Consider the following 23,296-nt stretch of genomic DNA (forward strand, 5'->3'; position numbering starts at 1 on the left):
CTTTTTATCTAATGTTTCCATTATTTTGGTCAACTCCTGAATATATATGCACAAACTGAATGAAGAGAAGAATCAAGTAATTGTTTCTTCCCCTTCAACAGCAAGAACATAAAAAAAGTAATCATCTTTAAGCCATTTTTGAAGTTTACATAAGTAACAATTTTTTTAACATCCTCATGAAACAATAAAATAAAAATATAAATATAAAATGAATTTTAGAAATGATGTATGATAGTAAATTCTGATAAGTACACAATTAAAACTGAAAAATTTTTATATCGTATTAAAATAAATGATGAATACTATTAAAAATACTTCCAAAAGAATAATTATGATTCATTAAACCAAGCTCTCATCAGGAATACAAGATTTGATTAAATAAATCTATTTCTGAAGTTTTAATTATTAATTTTCTTTTTATCATTATCTTCTAGGAGAGGAAGTATAAAACTTTTGCAAATTAAAATTAGGAAATGTTTATTCTTGAGATGACTTTGATAAAAAAAAAAAAAAAAACTATTAAAAACTTGATCATAAACTTAGAAGTTTAAAATTTTCATTGGTATACATTAAAAATTAAATCTTTTTAAAAAATTAGTAGATACATAAAAAATAAGGTAGAATAGTACATAAGAAAATAGATAAAAAATAATAGTTGATTTCTCAGAAGAGGGCTGACTTATCAAAAGGCATTAGCCCTCTCCTTGAAAAATCCACAAATAATTTGGGTATGATCTTGTTTATTCTCGATTTTATGTTTCCATGACTTCTTTTCTAATCATGAAAAACTAACACATTTTGTACGGTCTATCTAACATACGCAACTATGTTGCTTAGTGGTAATATGAATAACAGTAATATACAATGTAATATGAAAACTTCATAAATGCAGTGTTATCAAATAATGTGTTGAGGGATATGTAGATGTCTCAGCACATAAGAGATATTTATAAAAGTTGATTACAAATAAACTGACTAAGTTAAAAATCTATTCTAATAAAAATATACCAATTCATACATTATATGAAACATTATATTTTCCCTTGTGTGACTTAAAAGTGGTGATTTTAAACGGGTACTAATATCTGCCCCACTTTTAAATGGCAATCCGCGAAACAGGTACTAGTATCCATCCTGCTTATAAGTGGCAATCTGAGAAATGGGTACAAATACCCGCTCCCATTCATAATGTGTTAATATACGAAATTTGGATTTCAATTAATAATTTTCAAATAGCCAGATGTAATTCCCGAGCGCAATCCAAAGGAACAAATTTACACAACGTTATATACGTATTATAAAAACAATTGAGAAATATAGAAGTATCAATTAAAAATTGGCAGTGCATATTAACAGATGTAAGAACATTATATAATTTAAAAAAATAAAATCTGACAGCTTTCAGATTTCAAATGAACATTTTGTTTTCATGATTAGAAAAGAATTCTTTTTAAATGAAAATAGTCTTTTCTACATTTATTTATTAAATATCATGTTCTTTGCACTTATATCATAAAATTTAATTCAACAGCTATATCGTAAAATAATTTTTAAATGAGTATATCTTTAGAATTTCCGATACACAGTCTCACGTGCTAGATATAAAAAAAAATTTTTTCCCCATACAGTGTTGCCATTGCTTGCTTTGAAATCATCGAGTTTGTTAAAATGTTACAAAATATGAAATTGATAATAAAACAAATTCTAAATTTGGACTTCCAGGTGCCCATACTTGGTGGAGGATTATGTTATTCAAAATTTGATGGCTCTAGGTACCATTGTTTTATTACAATGTGAGAAACATACATACATTTATGCAGATTCTTCATTATTTAATTTCTTTAAATATAACACAGGGCTCTAATACTTGGTGGCAACAATTTGAAAAGTGAACCAATGCAAAATGCCAAAACAAAATTAATAGCCCTTCTGGGCTAATTATTATATAATTAAAATATCTTGTTTACATGCATATACAAAAATATACCTTATATATGTATATGCGTATGTGTACTAACATTCGTTGAGTCACTTCGTATATGTCCGAAATAGTTGTTAATATCCTTATTTCTCACATAACCGGCAAATGTCTACATTTGCTAGGCACTGACAGTGAACGTTGAATAAAAGTAATTTTGTTATGCTTTTAGATCATACTTTATTATTAAAATATATAATGATATATGCCAAAATAGGAAAATGCTTAAGTAACAGCACATGTAAATAAACCGTTGAATGCGAAACGATCAGTACATTCTCAATGAGAAAAGAAAATAATACCAATAATATACACTCACTCAATTATGTGACTAGTGTTATACAGTCTCATTTATTGCAACAACAACCGGTGATGGTTCGAATGTATAAGAATATAACCAAATATTCAATCTTTCACTGACGTATTTGGAGAATGTTGACTTCTCCAATTTCGGTCTTTCATGGTAACATACACATACATATATATACACATCTGTGTACATATATTTATATGTGTGTGTATACTATATATACAACCACACATATATTTTCTGTAACTGCCGCCTTCTGAAATCTAACTTTGCAAGGCTGCCATGAAAGATTGTATGCCTAAATGCCAAAACTGATAAATATTTTCAGCTAAAGTGCAGAATTCGCCCACTTATTTGTTTGGCGCTTTTTACAAGAGCAAGAAGAAGTACTTTTTAAGTGAAAATAGGTCGATGTGTACATAGATAAAGTCAAGGGAGTGAGTGCACAATGCCATTTTTGTACAATTCTGGGATTTTTTTTTAAGTGAAAATAGGTTTATGTGTACATGGATACCAAGTATGTGCAACTGTTAAAAACGCGCCAAGCAGTGGGCAATTCTGCATTTTCTCCATATTTTCTTTGCGAGTAATCAAGATATCTTGTAAGAATTGCTGGTACTTATGTATTAATGCCACCGCAGCTGCTTATTTAGCAGCTTTTAAAACAAGCATAAATCAAACTGCTTTTCAAAAAATTTAATTGACGTCAACTCCTTGCACCAGCAGTATATGAATCTCAAAGTTGAACAAAAAGGAATTCTGCTTCCTTCGAACCAGTTGTCTTTTCTAAGTCCCATTTGCTGATCACACTGTTTTAAATTATATTTCCAAAACCTACGTTTACCAAAGTAAAGTTTCACATCATGCGAATTGATACATTTTTTTTTTTTTTTTTTGATAAAATATTTCGCTCTTGAAAAAATAAAATTGCATCTTCTTCTGTGTTTGGCAAATCCCAAAGACGAATTTTTGTAGCACTAAAAAATGGCATCAAAAATTAGCAAACAACAAGGCAAAGGAATCCGAAAGATAACTGCCTGTGAACAACAGGATTTGCTCTTTATTGACGCATCAACGCAACTTCTGCTGTGATGGCATTAGTATGTAAGTGCGGTGGCGTTAATACATAAGCACTGAATTGCGTTAAATTTGTATTTTATGCATAAATAGCCATGCACGGCATAAAACAAATATTGAACCATATTTTTGTTTTTCCCTTTTTTTAAAAAATATCTTCGACTTTCCAAAAAAAATAATAATTTAGGTCTATCAAAAAAGAATGAAGTTTTGTAAAGTGAGGAATACCTGTATATATTCTAAAGCAATATTCAAACTATGCTAATACACAAAATACATAAAAACCGCACACAGTTTGCGAACATTCAACAAATACAACATATACCCAAATATTTGATTTAAAAGTTTTCTTTTAAAAATCAAATTTCAATTACTTAAGAAAATAAAATAAACATAGAAAATATAGGTCTTTAAAATTGAAATATACTGTTATCAAAATACACTATATGGATGGTGATATATGTAAGATTAACTGCATATTTATATGCATGGACTTCACTCTATACAAACCAAAATTCAGTATACATTTTTGTTTGTAAGATGCCAGGTAGCTCTCGTACATAACAAAGAAATACGTAAATACCTTTAGCTTTGCAGATGAAGTACAGATAATTAATTGTCACATGCAAGATGGAATTTTTAATGTAGTTAGACTTTAATGAAATGCAAAATTAAGACACTTTTTTGTTATGTTTTATTTCCGCTTTGTAATTTTTTAATCTGTTAAATACATAATATGAATCTGATGTCTTTCTTCTCGGTTCTAAGTAGCATAATCATGTTAATCTGAAATCGAAAAAATTTATTTATATCGAAACCGCTGTTTATAATTTAAAAGAAAGGTGTAATTGAAACAAAGAATACATGCGCTAACTGTCAAAAGAACTTTTTTCCGGCATGTTTCATTCACCAAAATAAAAAGACATTAAAACAAGAAACTGTATAAAACTGCACTATATATTTTTAAAAATACGTAACGGATGCAGCGCAAATGTTGACAAACATCGATTACAGCCAACGGCCAGAAACAATGTGACCTTTAAAAAAATGTAAATATTACAAAGGCTAATGATCCGAGATATCCACACACTTGCCTTTGAAACAATGTTTCAGTTTTTCCAAATACTCCATTACAGATAACCGAAGTGTCAAACTGCACCAATAGAATTTCCCAAATGCACAGCTTTATTTCTGCTGCCTTCATAAGTTTGCATCAGGGAGCAGCATCTTAGAATAATACTGTTAACTAATACATCATCTAAACTCTAGCCATAACTTCGCCGTGACAAGGGAAGGACCGTTCCATTTCAGTCCCCAGGGGTAGGTTCGTTTCGTATAGAGAAGTGGGCACCGGCATCGTACCTCCTATTGGATCGTTCCTATTATGAGCGAGGGGATGTAGGTAGAAATCTGTAATAACATTCCGTAGGCGTGAGCGGAACGCGAAACGAAAATAATGAGTTTCAAAAACAAGCAATAATAATATTAAAAATAAATAGATAAATTGATGCTGGGGTGACCTATATTCTGCTTCGAGGTTGACAAAAAATATGCTATTAAAAAAATTTAATTGCAAAATTACGTATGCATAGTTAGTTAACTGCGAGTTTCTGGCTAGATCTGAATTTTTATTGATTTCATGTCGTGTTTATTCTGCGGGTTTCTTAGCATACAGACGTATGAGTATGCTATTTTTTTATGAATGATTAATTTTATTACACAATGTATAGAATGCATAAAAGAGCATCTAAACGTGATTTTGTAGGAAATTCTTAAAATAAGGATGATCAAGAAAACGATTTTAATGTTCTGTTCTTCATAAATATAGAAGTATTATTATAAAAAAAATCTAAAAGCTTTCAGATTTTATAAAAGGCCACAGGGGCGTTTTCTTAATTTTTGTGTGCTACCTTTATTTATTAAATATCATGTTCTTCGCACTTAAACCATAAAATTCAATTCAATAGCAATATCACAAAGTATTTAAAAGAGCATACAATTTCCGATACACGGTTTTTTTTTTTTTTAATCCATACAGCAGTGTTGTCATTGCTCTCTGTGAAATCTTTGAGTTTCTTAAAACTCATAAATGCTTTACAAAATATGAAATATATAATAAAACAAATTCCAGATTCCCAATTTGGGCTTCCAGATGCCAATATTTGGGTGGAGACGTACGCTATTCAAAATTTGATGGTACCGTTGTTTTATCACAATGCGAAAAACATACATACATTTATGCGGATTCTTCATTATTTAATTTCTTTAGATATAATACAGGGTTCTAATATTTGGTGGCAACTATTTAAAAAGTGATTCGCCGTTTATAGTGAATCAATGCAAAATGCCAAAACGAAATTAATAGCCCTTCTGGGCAAATTGCCCCTTTGGAATAATAATCAGCAAGAGAACGCAAGAGGTGGTTCGTAAAAAAAAAAAAAAAAAAAAAAAAAAAAAAAAAGTATTTTTAACTATTAAATTAAAAAAATCTCTTAAAAAAGAACAACTGATAGAAATTTCCTGTGATAGAACTCTAACAGAAGATTTCGAAAATGACACATTCGTTAACTATTGGCTGAACTGAAAAAAAGAATTTAAAGGCATTTCAAATAAAACTATCAAATTTGTATTGCCCCTTTTGCACAACCTGTTTGTGTGAACAAGGATTTTTTCCATGTGATATTTGAAATATAAATACAGACCAAAATTAAAAGTGGATCCTAATTTGCCGTTAAAGTTAAATGAAATAAGACTATACATAAAGAAATTGATCTCTCTTAAACAGGCCCAAATTTTAGAATTAAAGTATTATAACTGAAATTTTTATAATTAAAATGGTAACCAATTTTTAATCTAATAGTTTTTTTTTTTTTTTTTTTTTGTTGTTGTTGTTGAAAAATAATCATTGTAAAATGTAGTGGTGGTACTAATGTTTTTCAGTTTTTGTTTATATGGCACATGGTAGTCAAAAGGTTGAGAACCGCTGACATAGACCATAGTAGCACCAACAGTTGTCTAATAAATGAAACCACGGATAGCACCTTCATTCCGATTTATATTGAGAAGAGAATAAAAAATATTTATGAATTAAAGCTTTTTAAATGCTTTACATAAATATAACAAGGTCCTTAGAATCTATGTTAGTGATTCTAACCTTGCTAAAGGTCTCTTATATAAAAATAAAAACTTCCTTAGACATTCAGCAACTGAAAGACAGCACCAATGTCTTAACATCAGAGGGATGAATTTAACTGTCTTAACATCAGAGGATGAGTTCATTTTCAGTTTTTTACAGTTCAAAACATCATTAATGAGAAATCAGCTTCGTACGTTAAAAACGATACCAAAATTATCTGATATACTATTAAGTAAAATTTCTATTCATAATACTGTAAATATTGCAAAATTAAATTATAAGTATGGCAACATGAAATCACTCCTTTCCCTAACAATCAATCTATTATACTCGTCAGAAAAGGAGGATGTAGATTATAATATTACAGTTCGACATCTGCATGAATTTCAAAATATACCGAGTTCCGTACGGCAGATTAGCAGTTGATAAATTTAAACAAGTGTTGCCAGTTACAAAAACAAAAATCATACAAATTTATTAAAATTTTTACGAAGCATTTTATAGTCATGAGCGCGCTTGATTTATTACTTCCGTAAAATACACAGCAGTTAGTTGGTAGCTTAAAATTTAAAAACGCTAAATGAACTCATCCTCTGAAAATTGATTTTCTGCGTAGGTCATTTTAAAAGCTGCTGATCTATAAAATCACCGCTTGTTTCAGAGTAATAATAATAATACCCCCAACACACACACATAATCGAAAATCGAATTTCGATAAGCCAAAACTTGAAGGAACTAATGTGAATCGAAAATTCGACCTATTGAGAAACTGTTAGCATTAATTTGAAATTCTATGTTTCAAAATTTATTTCCAGTAATTTAAGTTCTGTTATATTTAAAATTTGTTATAGGCAATAGTTTTCCATTAAGGAGGAAAATAAATCTTTCTAAGAACTTCCCGTAAAGCACAATCAACGCTAATGACGTTAACAATGAATTTTCAATTTTCGTAACTAAAATATTTCAATTAATGTAATTTAATTTAAAGCTAGCAATGATGAAAATTTTACAAGGGATGCTATAACATAAAATACCATACACTTTAGTAGTATTCCGTTTTAAGGTACTGCAAATCCCATTGTGCATCAAAATATGTGTGTACACAACTCTAAAAAGTGATCTCCACCCCACCAAAAGAGAAAAATTACAATTGGAAATCTTCAGGTTACAGTTCAGCAAAGTTTACCATTAAAGTTTCAAAAAGTTAAAAAATAAATAAATAAATAAATATTTTAAAAATATAAAAATCGTAATTAAAAAATGTAAAAAGACATGGTATCTGATTGATTCTAGTTTGAAAATTTCAGTTTAACACCTAAAACAGTTTAAGTTAAGCAGTTACGACAGGGCTACTAATTTAAGTATTAGTCCCCCAGAAATTAATCATATAGGGCAAAATTTCTTAAACTGTGGGTCGTGACCCCCATGGGGGTGTCGGGACTTGCAGCAGGTTTCGCCAAAAATTTTAGCAGTTTTGATATGTCTTTAACTTATTATATTAATTTTACAATTACCAAATATTTTTACACAGTGTATCTGAAAATAGATAAAGATAAGAAAATACAGACAAAGAAAAAAACGAAAACCTTTCGACGCATTCTTTCTATAATATAAACGTTCATTTTCATTGCTTTGCACGTGACGCTGTAATTTCATCTGTTACTTATTTAAAATTTTCACGTTGTTCTATGTCTTAAAATTAGAAATTAAAGTTAATGACCTAAAACTTGCAGTGGTATATTACAGTGCAAGTGAAAAAAACTGACGGTTTCACTCACGCGTGTATCGGATTTGCGCAAAGTTTATGGGGTCCCACAAAATTTCCGTAAATATTATGGGGTCCTGGCAGAAACAGATCTAGACTTGATAAGGCCCGAAGGTATTTGAGATATGGGGCTCTTTATAAGTCTGTTATAATATATTTAAATACTATTTATACTATATTTAAATTTTGTGTGGGGGGCCCTAAGCCATAGCTTGTGTAGCTTACACGTAAATGCGGTCTTGGGTCCTAGGGTCGCGAAAAAATTCTCAGTGATAAAAAATGGTCGCAACTGAAAAAAGTTTAAGAAGCTATGATATAGGGCATAAAAATTATCTAAAGTGAATTATCAAAAATAGCACAGCCAAATGATAGGCGAAAAAATTATATGATATTATTTCACCATAAATTAATGCCACATACAGACCTGTGTACTTATTTAATAAAAAAAAGGACTTAATTATTCAAGATACAGCGTATTTATTTCACTGGATCGTTTGCGTAAGGGGCTTGCAATAAATATTTCCTTTAAGAGGCTTATTCTCTATTTTGTCAGAATGCGAAATCTGCGTATTGAGAACAATAATCACCTAAGACTATTTTTCTCGGAGCTGTTTAAAAAAGTTCTCTGATAAAAGGCACTGGACGAAAGTGCACGCGACAAAAGCCCTCAAAACAAACCCTAGTGCGATAATTAACCACACGATAATACCCACACCGATGAAAACCCACATTGATAAAAGCCTACATTGATAAAAATCCCCCACTGATAAAAATCCACATAATCAAAAAGACACGTGGTTTTTATCACTATAAAATGAATTTATAATTGTAATTATAGTAAATGGAATCCTCAGATTTGAATTTTAATGTCTCAGAAATATGTTAGTCTGTATATTCTGTCTCTATTTTATTTGTTCATTTTATTAGGTAGCAAACAAACTTTCTGCTTTCTGATTAAGTGATTAGCTATAATGTTTGGATGATAAATCTGAAAATTTATTTTATTATTTATTAGTTTTGGTATGTGTATGTGAAAATGCAAAATAACATTGTAAAGTTCCTCACATGCTATTTTTAACGTGCAAGATTATTTTCTTACAACGCTGGACTCATGGTTTGTAAGCTTTAACCTTAAATCTTCTTGCTGTTGAGTTCAGAATCTTTCGCTTTTTAAATTATTCGAATGGTTAAATCCATTTTCAACCACAGGAAAGTTAAAACTGAAAAGTATTAATTTTGCATTAATTTTAATATATGTAATAATTAAATTTATTAAAATAGTTTAATAGTTTTACTTTTAAAAAATGATTTTGCTTCGATATAAGAGACATGTTTAATTAGTTTATCAAAAATTTGTTAGAGACACTATCCAATCAAGAATATTGCCACTCTGCAATTCTATTGCTAAAATAGTTCATTATCCCTTTAAAATAGTTAAGAAGTATTTTTAAATCATCTTCAGTAATATTTCATTCCTTTCATTTCCAGTTATTGAAAATTTGAAAAATATTTGAAATTATAGCTAAATATTTAGATAAAAATAATTCAAGAAACAGACCGAAGAAAATGTAAGAAAGGAGTTTTATAACTTCAGTTACAAGCGAAATTTCAGATACTGTTGTTTTCTAGTAAGTAAGAAAAGTATCTAAAATCATCTTAATTTATTTTTCACCAACCTCTTAATTGCTCTTCTGCCACCCTCTCCCTTCTGAGCATATCTCCATGCTTCTGAGGCCGTTCTTTGCCCCCCCCCCCCAGGTTTGATCATGGAGGTAGGAAGTAAGATGGAGTCGTCCTAAACAAGTTTCTCCCGTACCCTGCTCTGAAGCACCGGCGATCCCTACGTGGTGACCAAAACATTGGGTCATTTACCATTGAGTTCTATGGGATTTGACGCGTTCGGAAGTAAATATTTTGTAATTACGTCACAAATATACATATAAATGCATATATTTTCTTTTTCTACAACACTTCAGAGTCCTAAGTATGTGAAAACAACATATTTTTAAACAACATTTCATTCTGAACGGAATTAAATGCTATACTTTTCACAGGACAGTTTTCTCAGAATGGTTTAATTTGAATGAAATACTTTCACAAGTTTTCGTCAATTACATTAGAAAAAAAAATTAAGGTAATTCGATTTTATTCGGTTAAGGTACAAAAATTAAGATCAAAGTTTATTGTATTATTAATATTAAAATTATGCATTATTTCTTTTCTATTTATAGAGCTTCTTCCTAAAATACTTTCTTAAATATGACATGATTTTTTGGCTTCTGAGGCATCTTTTAAATCGAAAAATATAAGTCAATTTATAATTAATGCTCTATTCGGTTCATTTTAAATTAGAGAATTATTAGAAATTAGCGAAATACTTTAAATAGTACTTAACTTTCTCTGAACATTTCTGAAAGGGAATAAAATAAGGATTTTTTTTAAAGTATTATTTAAAACTTGTAACTGAGTTATTATAAAAAATAAGGGGAATAATTCTTTTAATTATACTTATCAGATTTTTTTTTTACCCTTCATTTCAACAATACATATTCCAAAACTCTTTATTACGTTCTTAAGTGCGCATCTCATAGCATTTGCTTTACAGTACCTTTTAACAGATTGCTTTCCAATACGAACAGTTCTTGCTTAAATAGTTTTATAACGTATTTGTCAACAGGATTTCAATTTATGTTTACAATTCAATATTAAGGTTATTATATATTTAGATAACATTTATAATCATTAAAATTAGATTTCTTCACAGTACTTTCACAGTTGTTAATAAGTGAATAAATTCTTCATTTCAAATACATTTATAAATAATTTAATGAATATTTAAGTATTTTGTCAAAGGCAGACATGCTTTTTGAAAGCACATGCATAAATACCCATACATATTTCCTATTTTTCATTTCCGGCATGTGCAAATCTTTAATTTCTGTGCATTCACTATATTTTTCGTGTAAAGTAATTTACACTAATTTATTATACACCCGAAAGTTTTACATAAAAAATACATATGAATATAATTTGAATGAAAATTATAAGTATTATTTTTAATACCCACTCAAAGGTCAGTTTTTCTTCAAAATTCCTCCATGATGGCATCTCTCTCTTTAGGCAGATAGCCCTTGCATGCGTTACTCTATTTAATAAAAACTTAATCTGACCTATGTGCCTAATTACAAATATTTTAACATACATAATTTTATATTTATAAAACGTGTAAGCCCAAAGTGATTATTTTTCAGATATATAAAATTAAAACGATGGGTTTAAAATGAGCAGCAGTAAAGCCTCTCCTCTAAACAATTTTAAAAGGTACATGTTACAATAATATATGAATGTGAAAAAAATTTGTTTTATCTAAAATATTTTGACGTTTGGAAAATAAAATAAAAGTAGCGAATACTCTATCAAGGGTATCGAAAGACGTATACAATTTTAAATGTACCGTAAGGTATTTTTCATTCTTTAAGGATAACATTTTTCTTAAAATCTATATTTTTGTAGTGCAACAGCTTATAATTTTATAAAACAAATTCATAATCAAAATCGCTGTTGTTAGTTATCGAAAAATAACCAAGATGTGATTTTTGCGTAAATGTCACTAAACTATACAAATTGCTATTATCCATCACACTATGAATGTTTCTTTCATGCGAAAGTGTCCCTTTTTCGATTTCTATGGAACTGTCGTGTGTCGAAATACTATCAGAATCTTGTCAAGCGAGTTTCTGAATGTAAACAAAGAACACCCAATCTGGTGACCAAGCTTCAAAGCAGTGCTTCACTTTTAGCGCGGGTTGGCCCCTCCTCCCTTTCCTACCTCCATGGGTTTGATAGGGGATAAAGCAATTAAGCAAGGCTGTCCTCTCTTTAACTGCTTTTATACTCAGCTGGGGGCAAAAGAAAAGGAACAAAATGGTTCCCGCCTGAATAGCCAGCGTCCAGTTAGAAAACTGCATAACAAAAGCCCACAAGACAAATGCCCATCTAAAAACAGTACACATTTTCATGAAAACCAAAATCGTTTATGACTTCCTGAAAAATGTTAACGAATCATAATTATTATGATTAAAAATGATATTTCAAGTGGAAATGAAATTGATTTATGTAAAATACACACATAGATACGTAATACATAAACGTAAATATTTGTTTTTAATTATATTAATTTTATTTTGATTGACTCTCTTTTCTATATACATATTTTTAATTTAGCCGGAGCCCAAAATAAAATGTGTTCCGTACTTTAATTTTTTGTTAAATTATTTGTAATTAATTTAATTAATTAATTTTTTATTTAATCTTTTTTTCATGAATCTGTTTTGTATAACTGAAAAAAAAAATGAGAAAAAATATTAATTTCAACGTAGCATCTACATCGGTGTGGGCTTTTATCTGCGTAGACTTTTATAATTTATTCGCGTGCGCAATAATCACAGTGGGGTTTGTTTGTGGGGTTTTGTCGCGTGCGCTGTCATTCAGTGGGCTTTTGTCTGGTCACCGTTTAAAAAACGAAATTTTCTTCAAAATGGGTAAATTGAAACTGTGAACAATTCCAGAATCATTTATATATGTTACCGTGAAAGACCAAAATTGGAGAATGTCAACATTCGCCAAATACGTCGGTGAAAGATCGAATATTTCTTTACATTCTCGTACATTCGGACCCTCACCGGTGTATGTCGACAATCACAGATATGCTCAGTTGTAGGTCGAAAAAAGAGGAGTATTTGTACACGCTGCCATTCCAAAAGGAAGTGTTCCACAAATAAATGCAGTTGTAAAAGCAAGGGCTTCTTGTGCAATTCAAAGTGTCATAATAGTTTAAGTTGTTGTAATAAATAAGATTTGAATCACATAATTGGGTAAGTTTATAGCTTCTATTATTTTCCTTTCTCATTTTGAATGTACTGTGTGTTTTAAGTTCTTAAGTTCTTATTCGGAGTCTCAAGTGCGTTTTTTCGCGAATGAATTACGGAGAAAGAAATATAATATTCTTATATGTTCAACATAACCCATCAGTACATGGTGAATGTCGACATTCACCGGTGTAAGTCAGAAATAAGAGTATTTGGAAAATATTTCAGACATACACCAAGCGACTATGTGAATGTTGACATTCACCGGTGAAAGTCGACATTCTCCAGATTTCGGTGTTTCACCGTAACATATACATTGATTGCAGTAATAATGGGAAGGAATGTGAATTCATCAATACGTCGACATATCATTTCTAATAATCCGTAACTACTTTTGCAACTAATTGTTGTGCCTTTTTAAGAAACTCAACCAGTTTCTAAAATCTAACATTTTATTTGTCTGACATTCAATACTTTATTAGATTGATATAAAACGTAAATATTCGTCCACAGAATGTTCTGCTTTTAGTTATTCGGCAAATGAAAGTAATAGTAAGATAATATTAAATGCATCTATGAAAAACTAAGAATGGCCAAACATTAACCACACTCAAACTAATTTCCAAAAATCATTGCATGGAAATTTCGGAGAATCCTGCCAGGATTACTGCACATTAATAATCCAAGATGAAACTAAAACCATGCTCTGATGATCTTGAGATGCGAATTCTTCTCAAGGCAAGCCTTAGAAAACTTGATTAAAAAAAAAAAAAAGCAAACAATTACATGTAAGTGGTTCAATGGAAAGCTTTCAAAAGAATTATTCTGAGGCTGTTCAAATGAATCATTTCACGAAAAGAACAAAAATCAAGTTCACAAATTCATACATACGTGATTAATACTTAAGGAACACAATCAATAACAAGAACAGAGAAGTTTCTGTTACAATGGATTTAAAATTGCTTAAGCGATAAAACAAACAAATTTAAAATAAAAATAATATTATATTAAAAGAAAAAAAAGAAAAGAAACAGTGAATTGTTTTCAAGCCCTAAACCAAGACTAGCTGTGTCCCCCTCCCTCCTGTCAGCTGTCTGACCCCTGACGGAAATCAGTAGAGAAAAGAGATGGAAGATTTTTCTTCGCTTCTCATTCTTTGGGTTAGATAGATTTCGTTTTTTCCCCTCTTTTCCGCTGTCTCCGAGAGTTTTCTTTTTTCTTACTTCGAATGGGATCGTCAAAAAATTATTTTGTTACTAAATCTCGGAGTCGTTTATTCCATTTGTAAAAGAAACATCGCGTCAAATGGATACATTTGCGGTGTTATTTTCCCTCTGGAGTTTCGCGGGAAGGTAAGAGGAAGGAAACTTGCAAAACTTTTCTTTCTCTCAAACTATCTGAAATTTTCCGTTTAAATAATAATCATAGGCACGGGTGAAATACGAAACATTTAATATTTGGCTCGCACTTTATCTTATCAAGCAGACTATCAAAGTCTAATTAAACATTTTAATTTCAGATAAATAGAAAATACAAATAATTATGCATGAACAAGAAAATATTCTCACATACAAAATAAATAATAAAATATCACAAGGTCTACATTTAGGAACGTAAAATTAGCCAATGGAAACAAATCTGAACTGAAACTCAACCACTTTGGATCAAGTTTTTATCTTAGGCTTTTCGCATTCTCTCTCTCGCTTCGCTGCAGCCAACTTGCTAACGCCCCTTCTGCTCCTTCTATTTTCAAATATATTTCACAAGTCTAGATAAAATGTAGTAATTTAGATGTTGATTCATAAAGACAGTAGCAGTCATTGAGGCCGATTGAACATCTATTTTACTGTTGGTATATGCATCTTCAAATAACTTGGTGCAAAAAGGGCACTTCTTCCTGGAGAACTACATTGGTACCTTAAGTTCCTGGAAATATATTCGAGGAAATATTGCAAATTATGGTTAATATTTTATTTTTATCTATATTTCTTTATCTTACATATATGCAAGATATACATTCATTATGTGCCATACGAACTTGCTCAACTCATAGCCATAAGGAAGAGTTTACAGAATTGAACGAAATTTTGTTTATATAAGCGCATTGCTGATATAAGAAAGTGATGGTTACAAAATCATACCAAAAGCATAATTTATTACAGGAAAGACTACAAATTAATGCAGGTTGTAGTACCTTGTTGGGTCACCTCTAGCGTGAATATGCGACGCGATATCGGCGGGCGTTCTGCTTCATCTCATTTCACAGTTGCTGTAAGCGGGATCAAGCTTTTAGGCTGTCCAACTTGTCACCCGAATTGATCGCAGACGTGCTCGAAGGATGACAGATCTGGGGATCAGGCAAGCCAGAGAAGGGTCGTAATGCGAAGGAGGCATTCATGTGACACCATTGCTACGTGTGGCTGAGCGTTGTCCTATTGAAAAATGCCTCCTGGCCCTTGCTATGCGAGTAGCATCTAAACTTGGCACACATTTACGTTTCGCAGGCGTAACTGGCTAGTATCTGATACATACATCGGCGATGTATCATGAGAAAGACGACTAAAGACATGCTGTTCTGTTAAATTTTGTCATGCTGCAGAAATTAACCCTAAATTATCATAGTTTACAGATCTGAACGAAAATTGATTGTTACTCATTTGTTATATTTAGCGTGATGCTAAGAAGAAAGAAATTAACAAACTGCAAATTGTGCAAAATAAATTTCTTCGTCTTATTACCGGGGCTCTTTGCTTTCTCATAAACAAGAATCTGCATAAAAATCTACAGAGTGATTACGTTAAGAATTACCTTTATAAGCTAAACGAAAATTTCTACCGCAATGCCCAAACAAAACTGTTGCAAATTTTGCTGAAATCTTAAAATTATAAAATCATTTCAGACGATTATTTTTCCAGACACTACGCAGCACGTCTATTCAATAGGTTAGACCTACATACATAATTGTTTGTTTACACCACCATCTCTCCTGCACAGTTGTTAATGCAGGAACACCTGCTTCTAAACGTCTCTCTCTGCACCACAGGCCCAATTACACCTCACCCTGTTTTTCCAATAATCTTTTTTTTTTATACGAATTTGATTTAAAACGAATTAAAAATAAATATTTCATTATCCTTTTGCACATGTGATTTTGATTTAACATGAGTTCGGTACGCCTATTTCTAAGATTTCTCCCCCCCCTAAATTATACGAAAAACAGTTTATTTGTCGCATAGCACTATATGCACGCACGAGCAAAAAGATTTAAGCGCCTTCCTACAGCAAGTGTTAAATCACGTGACTAATTACTTACCAGTTATTACGTATTAGTGTTGACATATTATGTATTAGTCTTTTTTATGTTTCCAAGCTATGTGTATTTAGAAATTGAACGACAAAACCGACATTTTTATCTTTAGGAGACATTTAGTATGAAGCTCTTTTTGAAAGTAGAAGAATCTTTACTAAATTGCGCACATTATAAACGTATTAATTTTGACAAATATCAATAAATTGTAGGTTTCCAAAATTTTCATACCTTTTCTTTACTAATAACTCAGATACCTTTTGGTGTCACATAATTCACCTATTACCAGAACGAAAAAATTTGTTTTGTTTAATTATGGCAAACCTCTCGAGGGATATCTGCTTAAGGGGAGGGATGCCTTCGTGAACGATTTTCTAAGGGAAACTGGCTCGTACACACATTTCACATATGTAAAATCCCGAAAAAGCTCATGCAGCCAAGTCTGTTCGCCGTCTTTCGAACCCCAGACTGAACTACCAGTCTTCAGCAACTTTATCGCCCGGCCGCTGATGGGCACCAAAACGAAATGAAAATGATTTCTTTGGAACTTAAAATTCAAATTTTAGATCCTCTTGCAATTGAACAAGGTACTAAGTCTGCAGGAAAGTTCAGTTTACATGAAACTAATAAGAACCATTAATATAAATGAAACTGCAATTAGAATGACGGTATGCTCTGGAACGTTAATTCATGATCATATACGACAGATACTGTCATAGGAAAAAAAAAAAAAAAAACTGAACAGTCTCTGATGCTACAGATGGAAAAAAAGGGACAAAAACAAAAAAAATACCACTAGATGGAATTGCCATGAAGCAAACCACTCTACTAATTTAGATAGATTTAAAAAAAAAAAAAAAAAAAAACGCACATCTCAGTTAAACAGAAAGTATGAATTTTCTGCAAGTATAATCTGGTTGACAGAAGTGTCCAGCTTATACTTGACGGAATGCTATTCAAAGGCATGCTCTTCATAATATAAAAATCAAAGGTTAAACTGCATCTGCAGGCGAAGTATATCCGCATGAAATTTCTAAAATTATGGAAGGTGGAGGATTCCCTCCCGATCAACAGTAGAATGCAGATGAAAGTGGTCTCTTCTGGAAAAGAATGCTTAATATAAAACATACAAGGCAAATCGTAGAAACTTGGAAGTACAATTAACATTTAAATGATTAATATTTAACCAGTATTGTGGAAGATTGCCCTAAGACGGTGGCAGTTAATTAGTTTTTAAGCGTGCAAGCACACCGCTGATAAAGCCAGAAAAAATTCGCATGTGTCACCATCTAGCGGCACAAATAAGGATAGTCTTTCCGATTTCATTCTTTGCTGCTGTCGAGCTGGTGACGTAGCACTTATTTTAAGCAAAATTTATGAGTATTCTGAGCAAAGTTTATGAGGTTCTTCTCAGCAAAATTTATGAGTTTTTATGCTCCTTTCAAAAATAAGATCATGATATTCGCTGGTGACTTGATTTTCCTCAGCCCTTTTAGCAGAAAGATGATGTCCCTCATCACAATCGTGAAATTTGAGATTGGTTAATGTTTTTATTAGCTTGTGTCTCTCCTGCTGTATCATTCCTGAATATAGTACTATATTTCCTTCAGCTTTGTCTGCTTGGTATTTTTGCTTCAGAATTCTTGGTCAGCACGAGAAAATTTTCGTCTGTCATTCCATTTTTCCTGTCTGCTTCTCATGTATTCGGGACATCTGCTGTAACTGCTCACATGGGGCCCTCGGCAGTAAAGAGATGTTGAATTTTCTTCTTAAATCGTAGAAAACTGCTGGTAATTTTTAAGGCAGTTAAGGATTGTGCGACCTTATTATTTTGTTCCGAAGCTTCAGGAAATTGTATGGTGAAACCACTGCTGGTAAATCGAGGCTTAATCTCGTGTTCAGCGAAAGAAGTAGATATTAATAAACTGCCTGTTCACTGGAGGGCAAACAAGAAGGCTTCCCGCTATTTTAAATAACAGAATGCTTCAACAAATGTATCCTCCCAAAAGTCAGACGTTTTTTGGCTGCGAAAAGTCTCGAATTTAAAGTTTCCTTGATTCTTGACAATGCAACTGGCTACCCTTTCTTGAAACACAACACCTAAACGTACAAATTTTATTTCTGCCACCTATGCTACATGTTTGCTATAAATGCTAGATCAAGGTTTAAAACACACTACGTAAAATGAACATTTCAACACATTTTGGTCAGACCAAATGATAAAACACTAACAGCTGCAGATAAGAGAACGAAATTCTGAGCTATGGATTCTACCAATTAAACTGGATCAAAGATAATTGAATTAAAAAGAAGTGCTGGAAAGCGATTTGGCCACAATATAAAAAGCTATCAAAATTCTATCATCCTTCATACGACTGAATTTCCCAGGATCATTACAATGGCCCATTATTTCGTACAGAAAGACCTATCATTTGCAGATATTGATGAATTGATTAGTTGACAAAGCTTTAAGAGAAGATGAAATATCCTTGAGACTCTTAATCCCACCGAACGTAGTGATAATATAAGGTAACCAACAAAGTTCTTGCCGTTCCTGGATATGACATTGGATGAGTGAACACCAACATAAAAATACCCGCCAAACCTGGCGATGAAGTAGTTAGTATTGAGATTGATCAAGAGTATAAAAGCGCGTTGCAGCGGTAACTCACACAGTGCTTTTGACCGCGTCTGGCATCCAGGGCTAATCTATAAGCTAATTCATCTCGGTTTCCCCAGAAATCTGATACTCATTATCAAGTCCTTCCTTGAAAATAGAACTTGCACCGTTAGAGTTGGAAATGCAACTTCATGTGTCAAAAATATTTACGCAGGTATTCCTCAAGGGTCAATTTTAGGCCCGCTTTTTTACATCATACCTATACCAATATATATCTATACCAACAGTATATATCTATATCTATACCAATATTGGTCCAACGATTTCCCATGCTTTTCCGAGGATACAAATGTTCTTGCAACCAGCTACGCTGATGATACAGCGATAGCCACGAAGTCTCTAAACCCAGAGTATGCCTTGTCAAGAAAAAATCCAATGCCTTGTCAGGCCAAAATCCCTGCTATTGAGGGGTGGTGCAGTCGCTGGAAAACGTCCATTCAGCCAGAAAAGTCCAAGATTCTACTCATTCGAAATCGCAGACAGAGGAAACGGGTCAGAACTGAGGTTAAACGTTTTGGCAAAATCATCCCTACAGTTGATAAAGCTAATTACCTGGGAGTTACCCTTAACAAGAACTACAATTGGAAGGATCATATGCTTAGAGTAAGCGGAAAAGCACACAGGATCATTTTCAGGCTTTTCCCTCTCCTAAAGAATGAAAACCTCACCCTCAGACTGAAAAAGAGGATTTATGAAACTGTAATCCGACCCATTCTCACATATGCTTCCCCAGCCTGGGCAAACTACAAAGCAAACGAAATTAGCAAACTCCAAGTGCTTCAAAATATGCTAGGAATCATCACAAAAGCTCCTTACTATGTTCGGAATAAGACCCTCCACTCCGACTTGAAAATAGATACTATTCAGGACTACCTCAGCAGAATAAACGACAGCTTTTTTTAATAATATTATCAATGTGAATCCCGCTAATTTCACGGACATTCTTATCTACGAAATCCTGGCCGAAGACAAAAACCTTCGCCCATTCGCCGCCCATCTCTTGAGTTCAGAATTCTAAGTTCCAGTTTTCTGGTTTTCAAGCATCAATCGGGGTCAGTTTCTGGGAGGATGACCTCCCACGTGACTGGCTCCGACGAATGAACAGTTAGTATTCGGGCTATCCTACACAGGTCATCCGAAGTTTCTTTCTCCGGCCTCTGCTTGGCGGATTCCATCCAAGATGTAGCAGTACAGGAGCAAAGTGCTTCTTTTTCTCTTTCTCTCTCTCCAGCACACTACCTCCACGAGAGAAAATTTGTTTCAGGTTTCTACTCTGTCAGGCCCCACATGGGATCACATCAGGAACTGGCAAGAGCAGGATTTTAATTTCCTGCTGAAAGCCAGTATAACCGCAAAGTTCCAAAGTTCCAAACTCACACAGCGACTGGTTGAAATGGTCGTGTCAAAGGCGCTCTTCGCAGTTGTTTGCTGTATGATTTTAAAGTGGGCCTGTCAGCAGCAGAATCAAGTTGCCGAATTGGCCAGGCCTTTGGGGATCATGCCGTTAACGAACGAATCGTTAGGCAATAGTTCCAGAAGTTCAGGTCAGGGGGTATGTCTCTTAATGATGCATCACGCAGCGGTCGGCCACAAGTGCTGGACGATGAGGTTCTGCAGCAGCCATAGAGAGTGACAGTAGCCAAACACGTGGTGAGCTTCCTGCATACTTCCAGGTATCTGATGAAACGATCAGACTCCATTTACATTGCATAGAAAAGGCATATAAGCTGAGCAAGTGGGTACCTCATTGTCCAATGCTAACAAGCAACAGCGTATCCCTGTCTGTTTGTCACTGCTTACTCAGCACCGCGGTGCATCCATATTTGATCGAGTACTCACCAGCGATGAAAACCAGGTCCAGTATGACACACCCAGGCATTCCAGACATTGGTTGTCACTACGGGACCCTGCGCTCACACTGCGAGACACTATCACTCTATCCACCCACGCAAAATCATGCTCTGTATCTCGTGGACCAGTTACCAAGTGGTGCACTATGAGCTCCTGACAGTGGGCCAAACCATCACGGCAGGCCTGGCTAATAGAAGTTAATTTGGACTTTTCTGAAACTCCATTTACAAAATATTCTTTTAAGAAACCGATACTCGAAACTTCTCGCCGTCATATCACTGAGGGCATCATCAGGCTCAAATTTCAACAGGCTCATACATTCGCTCAAATAAATGAAACCTTCGAACCAAGAATTCATCTTATTATATCAGACGCGGGGTAAAATTTCGCTTTCAATTCAGGTGTCTTTTCTTTTAAGCATCTTTAGTACGACTCTCCCTTTTTTAAAATTTTTGTACTAAAAAAAAGTGATCAATAACATTCATTGTCGCAAAATACGGTCTCCAATAAATATTTTCAGTACGTTAAATGAGGCAGTCTCTTGTTTTTTACTTGATAGATTTAAGGAATGTAAAACAGAATACCTACAACTGTTACTTGACAGCAAGTATGAAAAGTTAATATTGTGTAAAAATTTGCATTTACCAAAAAGACATATAATTGCTCTATTTTTGTATCAGTAATATTTAATTATATTGCAAATACAAATCTTTCTTGCGTTCTAGACATTCCATGTATCAGCTATAATAACTACTGACTTGTACTTTAGTTGTTCTTTGATTGCAAGTAAAAGTGGTACATACTTACGTCTCAAAGTAGCTTAAGAAGGAAGATTAACTGCATGTTTTTTATTAAATCAGCATGCGCAGCTGTGTGGTCTAATTTATGCAGTGAAATATTGGCTTATATATATATTTTCACGGTATCTTAACAAATTCTCCCCTTTTCTGAAGTTTTGGCACTTGAAAACTACCGATAATTGTCGCCTGTCATTTAATCCCGTGTAGGTCTCAGATGGGTACATTTATCTTACCTAAATGACTAGCACTAGTCGTATATTTCATTACAGTATTCCTTTTTAGCTTTCTAAAACAAGACTGCAATATTTACACATAATATAACTGTGTCACTTGAGTACAAACTTCTTGTGCACATTCCTTTATTTTGCCAATTACTTTCCTTCCATGAAGACATTTTGGACTGCAAATTACTTCCCTTCCATGATGATTTTATGGCGACTCATACTGATAAAAATTTATAATTGCAAAACTCATTTATGTATTTAGAAAACAAAATAAAAGAACTGCGGGCATTTAAATTTGTGGTATGACTGAACGGGCTGAGTGAGTTGGCTGGCATGGAGGTAGGCCATGTTGTCTTAGCTCCATGTTGGCTGGCGAGGGGTGAGTTAGTAGGAATATAGGGGGAGAGAGAACGGAGGACGTGGGCACTATCCCCTTATCAAACGGTTAATTCGTATAAGCACCACATCCACCACTATCTGATGCTGATATTAACACTGATTAATACTGCCACAATACTGATATTAACACTGATTAATACTGCCACAATACTGATATTAACATTAATACTGCCACTATCTATAGCACCCCTAAGGTATTCAACGTACACGAAGAGACATACAAAATAATATGTTACAGAGTTACAGATTAATATTCAAGATACATTACTGGTACATTACTGATAAAAATATGACAGATTCAGGACTGATAAAAGGCTGATATAATACTGATATTAACACTGATTAATACTTCCACAATACTGATTCATTGATATAACACTGAATATTATTACTGATTAAATGGGAATGATTTTGCACAAGTCGGTAAATAAATCCACGAAATAATACGTTAGAGAGACTCAAAATATTACGAATTAAAATATCACAGATGAATGTTCTACTGTTACATTACTTGTACATTACTGATGAAATATAACTGATACACTACTGATACAAGGCTGATATAATACTGATACAATACTTTACTGATGTAAGACTGTTTTTATTGCTCATGCGATATATGCATAAGCAATATGCATATACAATACTTTACTAGTATTAATACTCATACAGCACTTTTACTGGTATTAATACTCATACAATATTGATTGATAGTGATTAATTGTAAATGGGAATGATTTTGTACGAGTCGATACATAAAACCATGAAATAACACGTTACAAAGACTCAAGCTAATGCGAATTAACACAACACATATTCATTATCGACACATTACGTTTACATTACTTGTATATTACTGATGCAAATATGACTGATACACTATGGAAACAGGACTGATATA

At 32.7% G+C, this 23,296-nt stretch overlaps 1 protein-coding gene across 4 annotated transcripts in view; it reads right to left on the reverse strand.

Annotated features, from left to right (window-relative positions):
- The window catches only part of LOC118193934 (uncharacterized), a 412,362-nt gene that overhangs the window by 66,917 nt on the left and 322,149 nt on the right, over window positions 1-23,296 (reverse strand). Inside the window, exon 1 of one of the 4 annotated variants that reach the window (XM_035365095.2) lies at window positions 4,460-4,692. The exons of the other annotated variants lie outside the window; for them this stretch is intronic. The gene's annotated coding sequence lies outside the window, so the exon portion shown is untranslated. Of the gene's footprint in view, window positions 1-4,459; window positions 4,693-23,296 lie in introns of those variants that run through there. 4 annotated transcript variants of the gene reach the window in all.

This window comes from Stegodyphus dumicola, chromosome 6 (assembly GCF_044657685.1).
Source record: "Stegodyphus dumicola isolate Sdum_Otavi_A_Nest chromosome 6, ASM4465768v1".
Classification (NCBI taxonomy): domain Eukaryota; kingdom Metazoa; phylum Arthropoda; class Arachnida; order Araneae; family Eresidae; genus Stegodyphus; species Stegodyphus dumicola.